The sequence below is a fragment of the Bubalus bubalis genome, chromosome 10 (assembly GCF_019923935.1).
Source record: "Bubalus bubalis isolate 160015118507 breed Murrah chromosome 10, NDDB_SH_1, whole genome shotgun sequence".
Taxonomy (NCBI): domain Eukaryota; kingdom Metazoa; phylum Chordata; class Mammalia; order Artiodactyla; family Bovidae; genus Bubalus; species Bubalus bubalis.
The window spans coordinates 57,750,393-57,769,765 of record NC_059166.1 but is presented as its reverse complement, the minus strand read 5'-3'; the positions used below and the strand labels follow the sequence as shown (position 1 = coordinate 57,769,765).

General features: G+C 37.2%; 1 long non-coding RNA gene across 2 annotated transcripts in view; it reads right to left on the bottom strand.

Annotated features, from left to right (window-relative positions):
* The window catches only part of LOC123327710, a 123,709-nt gene that overhangs the window by 29,121 nt on the left and 75,215 nt on the right, over positions 1-19,373 (bottom strand). The window contains exons 3-4 of one of the 2 annotated variants that reach the window (XR_006542389.2): positions 2,559-2,693; positions 2,175-2,420 (exon numbers count right to left, since the gene is read on the bottom strand). This is a non-coding gene — a long non-coding RNA (uncharacterized LOC123327710). Of the gene's footprint in view, positions 1-2,174; positions 2,421-2,558; positions 2,694-19,373 lie in introns of those variants that run through there. The other variant, XR_006542390.2, reaches the window with a different exon arrangement.

Genomic DNA, 19,373 nt, shown 5'->3' with positions numbered 1-19,373 from the left:
GGACAGGGAGGCCTGGTGTGCTGCGATTCACGGGGTCGCAAAGAGTCGGACACAACTAAGTGACTGACCTGAATATATCAGGGCAGGAGGTTTATGGATACTCCCTGCACTTTCAGTCAGTTTTTCTGTGAACTTAAAACTGATCAAAAAAAAAAATAAAGTCTATAAAAATTACATTTTGCATTTTTATATTCAAATGATCATTTTATACCTTGCACAAGAATAAAATAAAAATGAAAATATATTAAACTCTTTTGATATGCCAAGAAATTGACTAAGTAATGACAGTTTTATTATATTTTGAGTGTTTATGATATGAAAGGCATGGGTTTATTTGAAGGTGGGACTTGTTATTAAGTGGAGCTGAAGGTAAAATCTACAAAGTGTATTATTATTATTATTATTTTAATTTTATTTTTAAACTTTACATAATTGTATTAGTTTTGTCAAATATCAAAATGAATCCGCCACAGGCATACATGTGTTCCCCAAAGTGTATTATTGAATGATTAAAGCACTAAGTTTTGTGTGAAAACATGTGTCAAGATCAGTAGAGAATAAAACAGTACCCTCATCCTCCCATTTTTACCAGGTGCTGTGTTCAGATTATTTTGCTGGTAATGCCTTACCTGTACATCTCAGGAGAAGGACCCTGTCACCATGTTTCTTTCTTCTAAGGCAAGCATAAAAGCAGTCTTATTAGTGGGAAAATGCTTCCCAGGTGGCGCTAGTGGTAAAGAACCTGCCTGCCGATGCAGCAGACGCAAGACACCCGGGTTCAATCCCTGGGTTGGAAAGATCCCCTGGAGGAGGGCATGGCAACCCACTACTCCAGTATTCTTGCTTGGAAAAGTCCCATGGACAGAGGAGCCTGGTGGGCTACAGTCCATGTGGTTGCATGACTGAGCACTTAGCAACAGTGGGAAAATAAATAATCGGCTTGGTATCAGGTCATCTGAATTGGTATGTGAGAATTTTCATAAAGATTTTTGGAAAAGCCTGATGCCTGGCACTTCAGGACCTTTAGACATGTGGAATGCACAACTATTACTAGTATATTATCCCCTGGGTAGTGAGGAGCGAGGACTCCCATCCCAGAGAGAATTTGCTTGGTCAAAGAAAAGTGGTTTATTTTCCAGGGTAATTTTTACATAGTACTGTGTGTTGCACAGAGTCTAATCCTATATCTTTGGGCATAATTATGTATTGAATAGGAAGATATTTGCAAGCCTCCTTTTCCCTTACATCTGAAAAAGATTGGCATTCAAGTATACAAAACCTGTACAATCTGTTTTTGATACACAATATCTCAAAGAATATTTTTCTCAGGAGCCTTTCCTGTAAAATTTACTAGAAAACAAGAGTTGGGTAACAAAAATGCCTACAGACATCAACATAATTATAATAATATAATAATTATAATAATATAACATTATTATAATATAATATAATATATAATTCCATTTGTAGAACTAAGAATGAGTATTTAAAGGAAAAGAATATGGCATATAATGATTATCCAGTCTGACAATGGGGAGAAATTGGGAATGATTCATGCAAAATAATTTCAAACTGTCTCTAGTAATCATATTTGGTTGGGATAGCATTAGTTTTGTGAGTCTAGGGCTATTGTATCACAAATAAACTAGTTATTAAATATTTCAATATTATTATTCCTCTTCTTAAAAATCAGGATTTGCTATGTAGCAGAAACAATATTCAGCTATAACATATAAGAGGTTTTGTTGAAATATTTCAGTTTTAAAATTAAAATTGGAGTTACCAATATGATTTCTCAATGTGTTTGATTTGTACACTTAGGAATTCTAGAAACAATTCCCAGTAAGCATCCCTAGTGCCAATATTGTAGACAAAATAATATTTCCCATTGAAAAAGCCAAAGCTTCCTAAAAAATGGGCTAATCACAAAATTGGGTCAGAAATAATCTGGCATTCCAAATAGGAAGGGCTGTCAGAAACTTCAGACAGTAAAGAATCTGCCTGCAATGCTGGAGACCCGAGTTTGACCCCTGGGTCAAAGGGAAGATGGCCAGGAGAAGGAAAAGGCAGCCCACACCAGTATTCTTGCCTGGAGAATTCCATGGACAAAGGAGCCTGGTAGGCTACAATCCACGGGGTCGCAAAGAGTCAGACACAACTGAGCAACTAACAACATAAAATAACATAACATCAGAGATTTATTTGGGTCATGTCAAAGAAGGCTTCAATAAGGGTAAGAATTGCAATGTGCTTAAATCCATGAATTCATACAATTGCAGAAAAATTAGTTATTGGCAACCTCAGGATGATACAGTATAAACTGGTTACATAAAAGAGTGAAGCATTTGTCTTTACTTTCCTATTAACTGAGTAACCAAATAGTAGACTAGAGAAGACATCTTCTTATAAATTTATTCTAGCTGTTGAATGAAAACAAAATGAGAGAATTTGAATATTAAAATTTTAGAACTCTTTACAATTTAATGTAGGTATTAAGCATCAGTGAATGTTAATGTTCAAAACAGTGTAAACAGATATTAATTATATTAATCATGTACCTCCTGATGAAAGAACACATCACTCCTATGGCCTTGGCAAGGGAATCAAATCGGAGGCTGATCAAGCATCTGGATCCAGTTGTCAGTTTGCAGAAAATGTAGAGGAAAAATTCTATAGGTTCAATCCTCCAGGTTCTTCAAAAGATTTATTGGAAAGAAAGGAAAGAGAGCAGGCTTGTAGATTAAGAGAGACTTAAAAACTGATGGATGCTTAGGTAACTTCATGTCTTGGCTATTGTAAATAATGTTGCTATGAATATTGGGGTGCATGTATCTTTTCAAATTAGTACCCAGGAGTTGAATTTCTGGATTATGTGGCAGTTCTAGTTTCACAAGGAAATATTGTATGGTTTTTCATAGTGGCTGCACCAGTTGACATTCCTACTAACACTGTACTAGTGTTCCTACATGTCAATTAGAGAGACAAGAATTAAAAAAAAAAACAACTAAGGAATACATGAACAAAATAAGTTCTCTAGCTGTGCTTTGGCATTTAGTAAAAGGAAAGAATTATATGAGTGAAAGAGAGATTTAAATGTAATATAAAGTTTTAAAAAGTGGACATATATTCTTGGGCCATAAAATTAGAGTGAAAGCAAGGAAGTGAATATTATAGGTGCTTCTGAGGGGAGAAGAGTCATGATTAAGATGGGAAAATGGAAGAACTTGTGGGATTATTATTCAATTCCATTTCTTGACCTGGGTGATATTTAAAAGATCATTTACTATATTGCATGCGTGCTGCTCAGTCACGTCTGATTTTTTGCAGACTGACTCTTTGTAGCCTGCAGGACTCCTCTGTCCATTGGATTCTCCAGGCTAGAGTACTCAAGTGGGTAGCCACTTCCGTCTCCAGGGGATCTTCCTGACCTAGGGATTGAACCCACATCTCCCGCATCTCCTTGCATTGCAGGTGGATTCCTAACCTCCAAGCCACCTAAATTCACTATTTTCTACATTCTTTTTTTGTATTATATTATATTGTTTTATTTTACAATAAAGTGTTCAAAAAGCCTTTATAAAAAGTAGCAGTTAAATATATAAGCTATTTAGTTCTTTTTGAATAAAATTATGCATGTAACAATGTCTGAAACAGAATACCTTAAATCGAATGTTTTTCAGTGTGGGGAGAGTGAAAGAAAACTATCGATTGATTATATAATTATATACTTCTTTTATGTTTGAATCAGTTTTTTTTTTTTAATTTTATTTTATTTTTAAACTTTACATAACTGTATTAGTTTTGCCAAATATCAAAATGAATCCGCCACAGGTATACATGTGTTCCCCATCCTGAACCCTCGTCCCTCCTCCCTCCCCATTCCATCCCTCTGGGTCATCCCAGTGCACCAGCCCCTAGCATCCAGTATCGTGCATCGAACCTGGACTGGCAACTCATTTCATACATGATATTTTACATGTTTCAATGCCATTCTCCCAAATCTTCCCACCCTCTCCCTCTCCCACAGATTCCATAAGACTGTTCTATACATCAGTGTCTCTTTTGCTGTCTCGTACACAGGGTTATTGTTACCATCTTTCTAAATTCCATATGTATGCGTTAGTATACTGTATTGGTGTTTTTCTTTCTGGCTTACTTCACTCTGTATAATAGGCTCAGACATACATCACAGCAGGATCCTCTATGACCCACCTCCCAGAATATTGGAAATAAAAGCAAAAATAAACAAATGGGACCTAATTAACCTTAAAAGCTTCTGCACATCAAAGGAAACTATTAGCAAGGTGAAAAGACAGCCTTCAGAATGGGAGAAGATAATAGCAAATGAAGCAACTGACAAACAACTAATCTCGAGAATATACAAGCAACTCCTACAGCTCAACTCCAGAAAAATAAATGACCCAATCAAAAAATGGGCCAAAGAACTAAACAGACATTTCTCCAAAGAAGACATACAGATGGCTAACAAACACATGAAAAGATGCTCAACATCACTCATTATCAGAGAAATGCAAATCAAAACCACTATGAGGTACCATTTCACACCAGTCAGAATGGCTGCGATCCAAAAGTCTACAAGTAATAAATGCTGGAGAGGGTGTGGAGAAAAGGGAACCCTCTTACACTGTTGGTGGGAATGCAAACTAGTACAGCCACTATGGAGAACAGTGTGGAGATTCCTTAAAAAACTGGAAATAGACCTGCCTTATGATCCAGCAATCCCACTGCTGGGCATACACACTGAGGAAACCAGAAGGGAAAGAGACACGTGTACCCCAATGTTCATCGCAGCACTGTTTATAATAGCCAGGACATGGAAGCAACCTAGATGTCCATCAGCAGATGAATGGATAAGAAAGCTGTGGTACATATACACAATGAATCAGTTCTTTAAATCAGATGCACATATTGTATAATTTCAAGAAAAATATTCAAAAGAAAGTGATTAAAAGCCTGTTGTGCTGTTTGAAACACTGAGATTTATAATATAAAGAAAAAATGCCCATAGATATCAATCAAGTGATCAAGCACCCCACCCTCAGCTGTGTATTTCCTGGGCTATTATATTGGTTACTTTATCTCTAATTATATTGACTAGTTACAACTAACCTGAAATATTCATCTGGTATTGTTTAGTCAGTAAGTCATGTCGACTGACTCTTTGCAACCCCATGAACTCTAGCTCAGCAGGCCCCTTTATTCATGGAATTTCCCAGGCAAGAATACTCGAGTGGGTTGCTATTTCCTCCTCCAGAGGATGTTCCCAACCCAGGAATTGAAGCCATATCTCTTCTGTCTCCTGCATTGCTGGTGTATTCTTTACAGCTAAGCCACCAAGGAAGGCCTTTCTACTTAATTTTACATATTTTGGAACAAGCAGAGGAAAGCAAATAGTTCTATTTAAAGATTATGATTTTGGAGACATAATAATCTAGAAGTTAAATTCTGAACTTCAACTTGTTTATAAAATTTTAATTGTATTGGTGGTGTTGGTTTAGTTGCTAAGTTATGTCCGACTCTTGTGACCCCATAGACTAGCCTGCCAGGCTCCTCTGTCCATGGGATTCTCCAGGCAAGAATACTGGAGTGGGTTGCCATTTCCTTCTCCAGGGCATCTTCCCAACCCAGGAATCGAACCCAAATCTCCTGCATTGCAGGCAGATTCTTTACCAACTGAGCTAATTATTATTTTATAAAATATTAGTTCCAGCAAAAGGAAATACATAATAACACTATAATAGCTCAATCGTCAAGTTTAATGTTAAGGACTCAAGAAAGAATGTGCCTATAGAAGTTGAAAAATTAATTTCCATGTTGAGAAAATATGAACATCATTGTACCTAAGTTACTTCCAAACAAAGCTATTTTATATTCTCTTTTTAAAATGCAGTTAAAAATTTTTTTGTCTTGACCAATTCTTGTTCTTCTAAAAGGAGATAAATTATATTTTTAGCTGTTACAATTTGTCAAATATTAGTAAAAAATACATAGGTGCAGACTTACATTTGAGAATGCCATTCTTAAATAATGCATTCCAATTTTAAAATAGTTCTTCCTTGATTTCAAGTGGCAAATACACAGGAACTCTATGTCTTACTGAGATTTTTTTCAATATTAACTAGTACTATAGACACCATTGCAAGAGAATTAATATAGCTTCCCTAAAAAAAGAAAATATTACTGACTGCATCAGCAATACAAATGGAATGTACTCATAATGGGTTTCTACTAATCCATTGTTAGTAGAAAGGGAAAATACAATTCTAATATAGATTCACAAAGTGTGAATTTAATTTGTACATTGCAATTCAATTTTGATACTATGATGACAAAGAGAGGCCAACAACTTACAAGCATCCTTCAGAAGATACCAAGCCTAGGTTTTACAATATTTGAATTTAAATGTAAGTAAAATGGCATTCTACCATTTTTTTTTAAGTCTATGTGTTATCTTTATATCTAACTGGACAACATTATTCAAAGGGAAATCTGAAATTATGTAGCCCACTAGACTACATTTTTTCTTCTCATACTGAGATTCAAACACACACTCATGATATGTAGTACAAGCTTTGGTAAATAAAATTTCAATATTAACACAGTACCTTCCTCTAAGGTAAGAGGGGTAGGGCTTCCTTCATAACTCAGTTGGTAAAGAATCTGCCTGCAATACAGGAGACGTGGGTTCAATTCCTGGGTCATGAAGATCCCCTGGAGAAGGAAATGGCGACCCATTCCAATATTCTTGCCTGGAGAATCCCATGGACAGAGAAGCCTGACAGGCTACAGTCCATGGGGTAGCAAGAGTCAGACACGACTTAGCCACTTCAGAGAGAGAGAGAGCGAGAGACCTTCCCCTAATGTGATTTTGAGTGTTTACTGGCAACTTAAGTAAGTTGCTTTATACTAGTCACACTTTAGTAGGGGAACAGTGATAGCATCTCTCTTTTGGATCTTTTTGATCCATCCAAATGCTTGTGGCTTAGGAAAATCAGAGATTTAGCCAGGCCATAAATGAATTCTAGGTCAGCAGTGTTCAATAGAAGTATAATGCCAAGTACATATGGAAAATAGATGGGGAAACAGTGGAAACAGTGTCAGACTTTATTTTTTGGGGCTCCAAAATCACTGCAGATGGTGACTGCAGCAAAGAAATTAAAAGACACTTACTCATTGGAAGGAAAATTATGACCAACCTAGATAGCATATTCAAAAGCAGAGACATTACTTTGCCAACAAAGGTTCGTCTAGTCAAGGCTATGGTTTTTCCTGTGGTCATGTACGGATGTGAGAGTTGGACTGTGAAGAAGGCTGAGAGCCGAAGAACTGATGCTTTTGAACTGCGGTGTTAGAGAAGACTCTTGAGAGTCCCTTGGACTGCCAGGAGATCCAACCAGTCCATTCTGAAGGAGATCAGCCCTGGGATTTCTTTGGAAGGAATGATGCAGAAGCTGAAACTCCAGTACTTTGGCCACCTCATGCCAAAGAGTTGACTCATTGGAAAAGACTCTGATGCTGGGAGGGATTGGGGGCAGGAGGAGAAGGGGACGACAGAGGATGAGATGGCTGGATGGCATCACTGACTTGATGGACTTGAGTCTGGGTAAACTCTGGGAGTTGGTGATGGACAGGGAGGCCTGGCGTGCTGCGATTTGTGGGGTCGCAAAGAGTCAGACACGACTGAGCGACTGAACTGAACTGAACATATATAATAGATATTTTCTAGGAGGCACATGAAAACCTGTAAAAATAATTGGGTAAAATATATTTCAGTATGATATTGTATTTCACCCAGCTTATCCAAATACTACCCAAATGCAGATTCAGACTTGTTACTGTTGTTTACTCAGCTAACTTTAGGTTCTCCTCCTGCAAAAATCCAGTTATATCCTTCTATGCATCATTCAATGAAACTCTTCTGTAACTTCTCTACTGGAAATCAAGTGTTATCTGCCAGTTGCCAAATTATTATAAAATTATTCAGTTCTCATCTTACTTAGCCTTTCCTTCTATTAAAAAAATGAACCTAATTTAGTGTGATGTTTCAGAATCATCCTCCAAAGAATAAAATACTAACCATGCACAAAACAAAGTCTTCTTGAAAGCATACTCTTTCTAAGTTTTCTTCGGTACACGTATCTCATTCATAGCTAAGTATATTTTAGCTCTGTCTTTATTCACTTCCTGCTTAATCAGAAGTGGGCGTTAACCAGAAATCACATGTAAAGCCTTTTAAAAATATAAATCCCTTGATATTTCTGGAGATTTTCATTTAATAATACTGATGTTCAACTGAGTTGTCTGTATATTTTAAAAGACTCAAGACTGATGTTAATACATAGGTTGGACTGAAAAACACTGATCAAACAAAGCCAACTGAACATATACTTCCACCCTCTCCATCTTGTTTTATGCCTCAGGATATCGATCCATTGTGATTCTTTCACCATAATTCGGCAAATCAAACACTTGTACACGTTTAACTGGACTTCAGTTAGGACCAGAGTGCTAATATAATTCTAGCTCAAGCTTTACCACCTGGTCCCAGCCTCTTGATTTGAAAATTTTCTTATTTTTAAGCCAGAAGATAACTAAAATCTCATGCTAGGGCATATATCGGAGAAGACAATGGCACCCCACTCAGGTACTTTTGCCTCGAAAATCCCATGGGCGGAGGAGCCTGGTGGGCTGCAGTCCATGGGGTCGCTAGAGTCGGACATGACTGAGCGACTTCACTTTCACTTTTCACTTTCATGCATTGGAGAAGGAAATGGCAACCCACTCCAGTGTTCTTGCCTGGAGAATCCCAGGGATGGGGGAGCCTGGTGGGCTGCCGTCTATGGGGTCGCACAGAGTCGGACACGACTGAAGCGACTTAGCAGCAGCAGCAGCAGGGCATATATGGTTTCTAATGATTCAGATTAGGGCCTTTATTATTTTTATAAAAAAATATAATACATTTTATTGAATTAGAAGCCAGAAAGAAAAACACCAATACAGTATACTAACGCATATATATGGAATTTAGAAAGATGGTAACAATAACCCTGTGTACGAGACAGCAAAAGAGACACTGATGTATAGAACAGTCTTATGGACTCTGTGGGAGAGGGAGAGGGTGGGAAGATTTGGGAGAATGGCATTGAAACATGTAAAATATCATGTATGAAATGAGTTGCCAGTCCAGGTTCGATGCACGATACTGGATGCTTGGGGCTGGTGCACTGGGACGACCCAGAGGGATGGAATGGGGAGGGAGGAGGGAGGAGGGTTCAGGATGGGGAACACATGTATACCTGTGGCGGATTCATTTTGATATTTGGCAAAACTAATACAGTTATGTAAAGTTTAAAAATAAAATAAAATTCAAAAAAAAAAAACTCTAATATATTTGCTTTGTATGCATTTGGTATCTCTGAATTTTTAAACCTTTATATACCTATGCCATTTGTGTCTAATTTGTACTGGCTTAGAAGTATATAAACATATTCACATTAGTATTTCAAGTTAAAAATGAATACTTTTCCCTTGAAATCACTGAGTTTAATTTTTTAATCAAAGCATTGGGTATGTATCATAACTCTAAAATAAATCTTTAGGACATGTAGCTATTATCACATTATGACTCAAGATGTGTGCCTTGAGAATATTTTTCATGATTCATTTATAATTAATACCTTCAAACATTTCACATATAATGATTTAACTATCTCAGATATTGAAACCAGTCAATATAATTTTACCACATAATCTCAACTAGTTCTATGAAAATGCAAATTAAAGAGCAGAGTATTAGGCAAACCGAATTTGCATGCATATGGTGTATATACATAAAATGATTCAGAATATTGGATATCATTACCCAGTCATTATACTCATACACCATAATAAGGAACAAGAGGAATTTGCCACATAAAAGACATTAACAAAATGGAAAATTTTACAGGCATACAATTTATATCCAAAGCCCTAACACGGACCTGAATGCCAAAATTAAAATAGCTAAGAAAAGAAAGGTAAAAGCAGCATTTCTTTCGGCATTCTTAAGAGTAACTCTATAGTGAATAAAGTTAATGAGGCTGGATGTTTTCTAGATCTCTTTAAAGGATTTGAAAATACACTATTTTTTCTATTTTAATATTGGGATAAATCACTAAAGTGAACATGAACATGTAGTATAATAATTTACAGGTTAAGACCAATTTTTTAAATTAGCTGAGCTTTGAATTGTGGTATTACTATTTATTTATCTAGCATGCATTTCTTAACCTAAATCTGTGATTTTTTGTACAATATAGAATCTATCGCCCAAATGTTATCAGTATAAATACTATGAAGTATTAATACAGTGTGTGCATATAGTGAATTTAAAGTATGATTACCTATTATGTTTTCTATTGAAACAAACTCACACTTTTATCTCTTTTCAAATGCTTTTTAAGAAGTGCAGCATAAACTTAAACCTTCTCATCTTAAATGATAAATAAATACATTTACTGGGAAAAATTCACATATCAAAACATGATATATTTCATAATTTGAATATTTAGAATGCTTCTTAAATTCCACCTTTAACAGTTTTGGAAGTAGAAGTATTAGAATACCTAATGCTAAAGTACAAAGAAATCACTTAATATTTATTATTCAGAAACCAAATGTGGAAAAACATCCACAGCAAGTTTAAAGTGAAAAGAAATGAATTTGCATTCTATCTTGGTGTCTCAAGATGTGAAACCTTAATTTCAGGTTCTGCCTTTAACTTTCTGTGAAATTTTGAACAACTCACTAAACCTCAAAGGGAAAGAATATTCATCTATAGTTAATATCTACTTATTGAAATATCAAGCCCAAGTCTCTAATATTTGTCAGGTAAATCTCTGATAACCTTGAATAATTTAATGTCAAACCACAAAGCTGAGTAGTCAAATTCAAAATGTATATCCAAGAGATCAAACATTACACTAATATTATTAGGTAAATCAATATCATGTCTTAAAAATATAAATGAAAAACTGATTACTCTTTTTCGATGTTCACATGAACACTGTAGCTGGGGCCAAAAGTACTACTCATTCAAAGTTGGAACTACCAACATGAAAGCTATATCTACTTGCAAAATGAAACTTTTGATAAAAAAAAACCCTGATAATATATATGTTTACTTTACTCTGGCACAAATATGTGTTCTGTAAACATGTACACTTCTAATTCCTTAATGTTGATCCATCTTTGAGCCTGCTACTGTATATATTTTTAAAAAAATGTAGTTATGTATCTACTATAATATATATGTAAAGTATATATCAAATGCTTTCTTAAAATACCATCTTAAGGATAAATCGTTAATTCATTTGTGGTTCTTGATATTAAATGTAGTTTAGATTCTCTGCCTCCATAATTCTTTTATCACTCAATGTATACGTAGTTGGGGCTTCCCACATAATATTAATGGCAAAGAACCCACCTACCAATGTAAGAGACATAAGAGATGTGGGTTCAATCCCTGGGTTGGGAAGATCCTCCGGAGGAGGACATGGCAACCCACTCCATTATTCTTGCCTGGAGAATCCCAGTGGAAAAGGGCTTTCCTGGCACCTCAGATGGTAAGGAATCTGCCTGCAATGTGGGAGACTCAGGTTCAGTCCCTGGGTACAGAAGATCCCTTGGGGAAGGAAATGGCAACCTACTCCAGTATTCTTGCCTAGAAAATCCTATGGATAGAGGAGCTTGGCAGGCTAAAATCCATGGAGTTGCAAAGAGTCAGACATGACTGAGCAACTAATATAACATAGAATATGTAGTTGTATATGTGGTTAGTGCTGTACTCAATATGTCAGCAAATTTGGAAAACTCAGCAGTGGCCACAGGACTGGAAAAGGTCAGTTTTCATTCCAATCCCAAAGAAAGGAAATGACAAAGAATGCTCAAACTACCACACAATTGTACTCATCTCAGACACTAGTAAAGTAATGCTCAAAATTCTCCAAGCCCCAGGCTTCAGCAATATGTGAACCGTGAACTTCCAGATGTTCAAGCTGGTTTTAGAAAAGGCAGAGGAACCAGAGACCAAATTGCCAACATCCGTTGGATCATCAAAAAAGCAAGAGTGTTCCAGAAAAACATCTATTTCTGCTTTATTGACTATGCCAAAGCCTTTGACTGTGTGGATCACAATAAACTGTGGAAAATTCTGAAAGAGATGGGAATACTAGACCACCTGACCTGCCTGTTGAGAAATCTGTATGCAGGTCAGGAAGCAACAGTTTGAACTGGACATGGAACAACAGACTGGTTCCAAATAGGAAAAGGAGTACGTCAAGGCTGTATATTGTCACCCTGCTTATTTAACTTATATGCAGAGTACATCATGAGAAATGCTGGGCTGGAAGAAGCACAAGCTGGAATCAAGATTGCCAGGAGAAATATCAGTAACCTCAGATATGCAGATGACACCACCCTTATGGCAGAAAGTGAAGAACTAAAGAGCCTCTTGATGAAAGTGAAAGAGGAGAGTGAAAAAGTTGGCTTAAAGCTCCACATTCAGAAAACTAAGATCATGGCATCTGGACCCATCACTTCATGGCAAATAGATGGGGAAACAGTGCAAACAGTGTCAAACTTTATTTTTTGGGGCTCCAAAATCACTGCAGATAGTGACTGCAACCATGAAGTTAAAAGACACTTACTCCTTAGAAGAAACGTTATGACAAACCTAGACAGCATATTAAAAAGCAGAGACATTACTTTGTCAACAAAGGTCTGTCTAGTCAAGGCTATGGTTTTTCCAGTGGTCATGTATGGATGTGAGAGTTGGACTATAAAGAAAGCTGAGCACAGAAGAATTGATGCTTTTGAATTGTGGTGTTGAAGAAGACTCTTGAGAGTCTCTTGGACTTCATGGAGTTCCAACCAGTCTATCCTAAAGGAGATTAGTCCTGGGTGTTCATTGAAAGGACTGATGTTGAAGCTGAAACTTCAATACTTTGGCCACCTGATGCAAAGAGCTGACTCATTGGAAAAGACCCTGATGCTGGGAGGGATTGGGGGCAGGAGGAGAAGGGGACGACAGAGGATGAGATGGCTGGATGACATCACCATCTCAATGGATGTGAGTTTGGGTGAACTCTGGGAGTTGGTGATGGACAGGGGGGCCGGGCATTCTGCAATTCATGGGGTCGCAAAGAGTCGGACACGACTGAGTGACTGAACTGAACTGAACAGCTGTTTTTATTTCCTTGTAGTTTCTTTATATTCTATTGCTCAAGAAAGTGTTCCTCCAAGTGCAAGCATTGCAGCCAAGAGTCCCAGATCCCAGGTCCTGGTTTGCCTCACTCTGGCCACACATGTGCAACAGTGGAAGGAGGGAAATTAACTCAACAACTTTTGGGACGACACTTTACAACTCCTGTCTCAAAGGCCTCATGCAATCTGTGTACACCTCTTCCTTTCAGATTCATGTCATAGTAACTGTTGTGGCAGGTCCTCTGTGCTGTCTGGGCCATCACCATGGTGAAGCTGAACAAAATGGGGCCAAGCAGAGACTGCAGCTGCTTTTCCTGGGGGTCAGTTTGCCATTCCCTGGGGCTTTGGTCTTCTCCTGGTTTGCCTGGTCTACTTTGGGGATGAACAACTATACGGTCATCTGCATTTGGAAACAGTCTTTGAACAGGAATTACCTAGAAGGTGTGTGCTCTGGCTGGGATAAGAAGTGAGACATGGTTCAGACATTCAGCAGTCTGATGACATTGGGCTCTTATTTCACACATGCATCTGTGGCAGAGTAAAATGTATACTGACTGACTTATAAAACAATGTTAAATTTTTTTTTTTTTTCAAAAAGTGCTTCAAAAATTTTTTCTGTAATAGGAGAATGAAGTAGGTTGTTAGCAATGGAGTTCGAGAGTTGGATTCTGTATGCATTTTTAAGTTATAATCAATGATTTTCAGATGGATTTTATGTAGAAGGTGAGAAAAAGGGAGGAGGCAAAGATGAAAGTGTATTTTTTATCTGAACTACCAAATAGAGTTGCTGTTAATTGCTATTACTTCGAGCAGTGTTAGCACAATCATTGATATTTTGTTTTTAGACATGTTGAGTTACTTAGTAACGCAATATTTTGACACTATTTAAATGTAAAATAACTTTTTAAGGAAGTAGCTAGGTATATGACTACAGTTAAAATGAAAGGCTCTGGTTATAAATCAAAATAATTTGGAGTGTTATCAGATCAGTTCAGTCGCTCAGTCATTTCTGACTTTTTGTGACCTCATCGACTGTAGCACACCAGGCTTCCCTGTCCAACACCAACTCCAGAAGCTTGCTCAAACTCATGTCCATCGAGTCAGTGACGCCATCCAACCATCTTATCCTCTATTGTCCCCTTCTCCTCCTACCTTTTTCCCCATCATCAGGGTATTTTCCAATGAGTTGGTTATTTGCATCAGGTAGCCAAAGTATTGGAGTTTCAGCTTCAGCATCAGTACTTCCAGTGAATATTTAGGACTGATTTCCTTTAGGATGGACAGGTTTGATCTCCTTGCAGTCCAGGGCACTCTCAACAGTCTTCTCCAACACCACAGTTCAAAAGCATCAGTTCTTTGGTGCTCAGCTTTCTTTATAGTCCAACTCTCACATCCATACATAACCACTGGAAAAACCATAGCTTTGACTAGATGGACCTTTGTCAGCAAAGTAATGTCTGAGTCTTTTAATATACTGTCTAGGGTGGTCATAGCTTTTCTTCCAAGGAGCAAGTGTCTTTTAATTTCATGGCTGCAGTCACCATTTGCAGTGATTTTGGAGCCCAAGAAAATAAAGTCAGCCATTGTTTCCACTGTTTCACCATCGATTTGCCATGACGTGATGGGACTAGATGCCATGATCTTTGTTTTCTGAATGTTGAGTTTTAAGCCAACTTTTTCACTCTCCTCTTTCACTTTCATCAAGAGGCTCTTTAGTTCTTCTTTGGCTTTCTCCCATAAGGGTGGTGTCATCTGCATATCTGAGCTTATTGATATTTCTCCCGGCAATCTTGATTTTAGCTTGGGCTTCATCCAGCCTGAATTTTGCATGACGTACTCTGCATAGAAGTTAAATAAGCAGAGTGACAATATAGAGTCTTGACATACTCCTTCCCCGATTTGGAATCAGTCCATTACTCCATATCCATTTTCTAACTATTGTTTCTTGACCTCTTTCTCAGGAGGCAGGTAAGATGGTCTGGAATTCTCATCACTTTAAGAATTTTCCACAGTTTGCTGTGATCCACACAGTCAAAGGCTTTAGTGTAGTCAATGAAGCAGACATAGGTGTTTCTCTGGAAACACCTTGCTTTTTCTGTGACCCAGTGGATATTGGCATTTTGATCTGTTTCCTCTGCCTTTTCTAAATCCAGCTTGTGCATCTCAAAGTTCTCGATTCACATACTGTTGAAGCCTAGGCTTTCTCAATATTAAGCAAAGCGCCAAAAGATTGTGGCAACGTTTTTCTTTTTGTCAAGCATTTTAACTGTTTCCTTACATGCCTAGAAGTTTTCAGATCTTGATTGATTTAGTTTGTTGTTTGACCCCTGGGTACTACTTAAACCAAATCAACAAAATCATAAATCAGTATATGTTTTCTAAAAGTACCACAAGTGAAATATCTCCTTTAAAAATCAAAGTCAATTTATATAAAGCACTAAAACAGAAAAATCTGAGAATATTATTCCAAATGTTAAGAAATTATAATTTAAATTTCAGCTTAAATGTTCTCAGAAAACTGTGTGGATATTTTATAATAGTTCTTTACAAAGGTTTTCAGGCTATAAATTGTTGCTTAGTACATCAGAATAATTATTTGAGGAGATGATTTGGTATTTCATTTCTTTTTCTTTCCTTTTTTTTTTTTAACTGAGCTTTTGTTTCCTATCAACTTTGAAAGTCTTTATTTGGCAGTGATGGGTCTTCATGGCTACATGCAGATTTTCTCTAGTTTCAGCAAGAAGGGGCTACTCTCTACTTGCAGCAAGCAGGGCCTACTCTCCAGCTGCAGTACACACTAGCTTCTCACTGAAGTGCCTTCTATTGTTGCAGAGCATAGGCTCTAGGGCACAAGGGCTTCAGTAGTTGTGGCTCCTGGGCTCTAAAGCACAGGCTCAGTAGTTGGGAGGCACAGGATTAGTTGTTCTGCGGCATGTGGGATCTTCTAGGACCAGGGATTGAACTGATGTTCCTTGCATTGAAAGCTGGATACTTTCAAGTTCCATTACACTGAACCACCAGGGAAGCCCTTCCCTCTTCTTTCTTAAATCCTCTATTATAGAAAAAAAAACTTCAATAATATTTATATTTTTAACTAAAATCAACAATATGTGTTGTTTAAGAACTTTTAGAATTTATTTAAAACCAGGAGAAATCTCATTGAGACTGCTAAATAAAGTTCTCAACAAAATTTTAAATTCTTGACAATTTCTATCTTCCAACTAAGTAATTAGCACTCTAAAATTAATTTTCCCTTGTTTAGCCTCTACACATGAACCACAAGAATCTGCTTGTTCAATTTTTTTCTCTTTTTATATCTCAACACAAAGCAGGCAGTCTTGCAAAAGTACAGATGTTCTCAAAATAATCATGTTTCCAGAGATGGAGAGCATGGAGAATCTTAATGGATTTGAAATATTTCCTAAAATTGAATCAGAATTTTTTTTAGCACATTTTAGTCTCCCGAAGTAGAAGCTTAAAGGATTGAGAATAAATCCACTTGTCTCCTCTCCAATTAAAATGGCAGCATTCCTGTTGTGCTAAGGACACACACAGATCCTAGATAGGTGCTAGATAGGTTGCTTTACTAAACTGAAAAACTAATTCTGTTTTGTTTAAATGAATACACTTAAGAGTTAGGATACAGAGCTCTCTTTTAATGCTTATTTGGAATTTGTATTCTAGAGGATAAAAATGTGAACAATAATGAATGACTTTAGGTATGAATCCTATCTCATATACTTCATCTATGTTATTCTCTGTTTCTTGCACAAGATGCATTTGGATCAAGTCTACTCTTTAGTTTCTAAATTTTTGATTCTTCCTCTTGAATTTGTTTCTAGTTTGGGATTAATTTTAGCACAGATCATATTACATATAATTTTTCTTTCATTTTGCTCAATTATGTGCTAAAATTTGAAACTCTATATATGTGTATTCATAACTATCTCAAATCTGTTTTTATACCCTTAAATCATCAGAAAGATAACCACTAATTTGTGGTTTTACAAAAATCTGCTTATCCTTTTTATTTCCTTAGGAATTATGACATGTGAATATCTTAAATACTATCTGAATGGACCTATAGGGAATTGGTGGAGGAGGTCATTAAGAGGACACGACCACTGGTTGATATGTGAAATCGACCTAGGCAATCAGGGGCTCATCACCCCTCCCCTGTGGGTGTGGAGATCTACTCATCTTGCAATTTCCCAAGACAAGTCTGGTGAGTAAGTTCCTTTGATTATTAAACAAGCCATTTATCACTCAGGAGTGGACTGCTTCTTCCCTTGGTCTCTCTTTGACCACCATATATGAGGGCCAGTTTGTGAAGCAATAAGCATAAGTATCAATCATTTATGTATCAGTGGTTCTACCATGAAGAGAGGTTTTCCTTTGCTGATCAAGATACATATGTAGAATAAAACCTGTCTTAATGGGACAGAATACTTAAGTTCTTTGCTCTAAATTTCTCTGACCATGGTTCTATCAGTTTATATAAGAAGTTGTATATTTTATGCTGCTGTAGCAGTTTTCCAGTTTTTTAAATGTGTATATTGTGCCTTTCCAATCCCAAAGAAAGGCAATGGCAAATAATGCTCAAACTACCACACAGTTGCACTCATCTCACATGCTAGTTAAGTAATGCTCAAAATTCTCCAAGCCAGGCTTCAGCAATACATGAACTGTGAACTTCCAGATGTTCAAGCAGGTTTTAAAAAAGGCAGAAGAACCAGAAAACAAATTGCCATCATCTGCTGGATCATCAAAGAAGCAAGAGTGTTACAGAAAAACATCTATTTCTGCTTTATTGACTATGCCAAAGCCTTTGACTGTGTGGATCACAATAAACTGTGGAAAATTCTGAAAGAGAAAGGAATACCAGACCACCTGACCTGCCTCTTGAGAAATCGGTATGCAGATTTCTGTATTCATAACTATGGAATTTCTGTATTCATAACTTAGAACTGGACATGGAACAACAGACTGGTTCCAAATAGGAAAAGGAGTAGGTCGAGGCAGTATATTGTCACCCTGCTTATTTAACTTCTATGCAGAGTACATCATGAGAAATGCTGGGCTGGAGGAAGCACAAGCTGGAATCAAGATTGCTGGGAGAAATATCAATAACCTCGGATATGCAGATGACACCACCCTTATGCAGAAAGTGAAGAAGAACTAAAGAGCCTCTTGATGAAAGTGAAAGAGGAGAGTGAAAAAGTTGGCTTAAAGCTCAACATTCAGAAAACTAAGATCATGGCATCATGTCCCATCACTTCGTGGCAAATAGACGGGGAAACAGTGGAAACAGTGGCATGCTTTATTTTGGGGGACTCCAAAATCACTGTGGATGGTGATTGCAGCCATGAAATTAAAAGACACTTGCTCCTTGGAAGGAAAGTATGACCAACCTAGATAGCATATTAAAAAGCAGAGACATTACTTTGTCAACAAATGTCCGTCTAGTCAAGGCTATGGTTTTTCAGTGGTCATGTATGGATGTGAGAGTTGGACTGTAAAGAAAGTTGAGCAGCAAATAATTGATGCTTTTGAACTGTGGTGTTGGAGAAGACTCTTGAGAGTCCCTTAGACTGCAAGGACATCCAGCCAGTCCATCCTAAAGGAGATCAGTCCTGGGTGTTCTTTGGAAGGACTGATGTTGAAGTTGAAACTCCAATACTTTGGCCACCTGATGCAAAGAGCTGACTCATTTGAAAAGACCCTGATGCTGGGAAAGATTGAGGCAGGAGTAGAAGGCGTCAGCAGAGGATGAGATGGTTGGATGGCATCACCGACTCAACGGACATGGGTTTGGTTGGACTCCGGAAGTTGATGATGGACAGGGAAGCCTGGTGTGCTGCGGTTCATGGGGTCGCAAAGAGTCAGACATGACTGAGTGACTGAACTGAACTGACTGTGCCTTTCGAGCTGATGTATATAATAGAAGACAGAGTCTCTATATTACTTTTATACCCTTAGAGTATTCTCAGAAGCCTTCAATATATAATGTTGACTCTATATTTACATTTTAAAATTTGCCTATTAAATTATCTCATTAGATACTGATTTATGTGGGTAAAATCATATTTACATCCTTTAGAAAATTATAA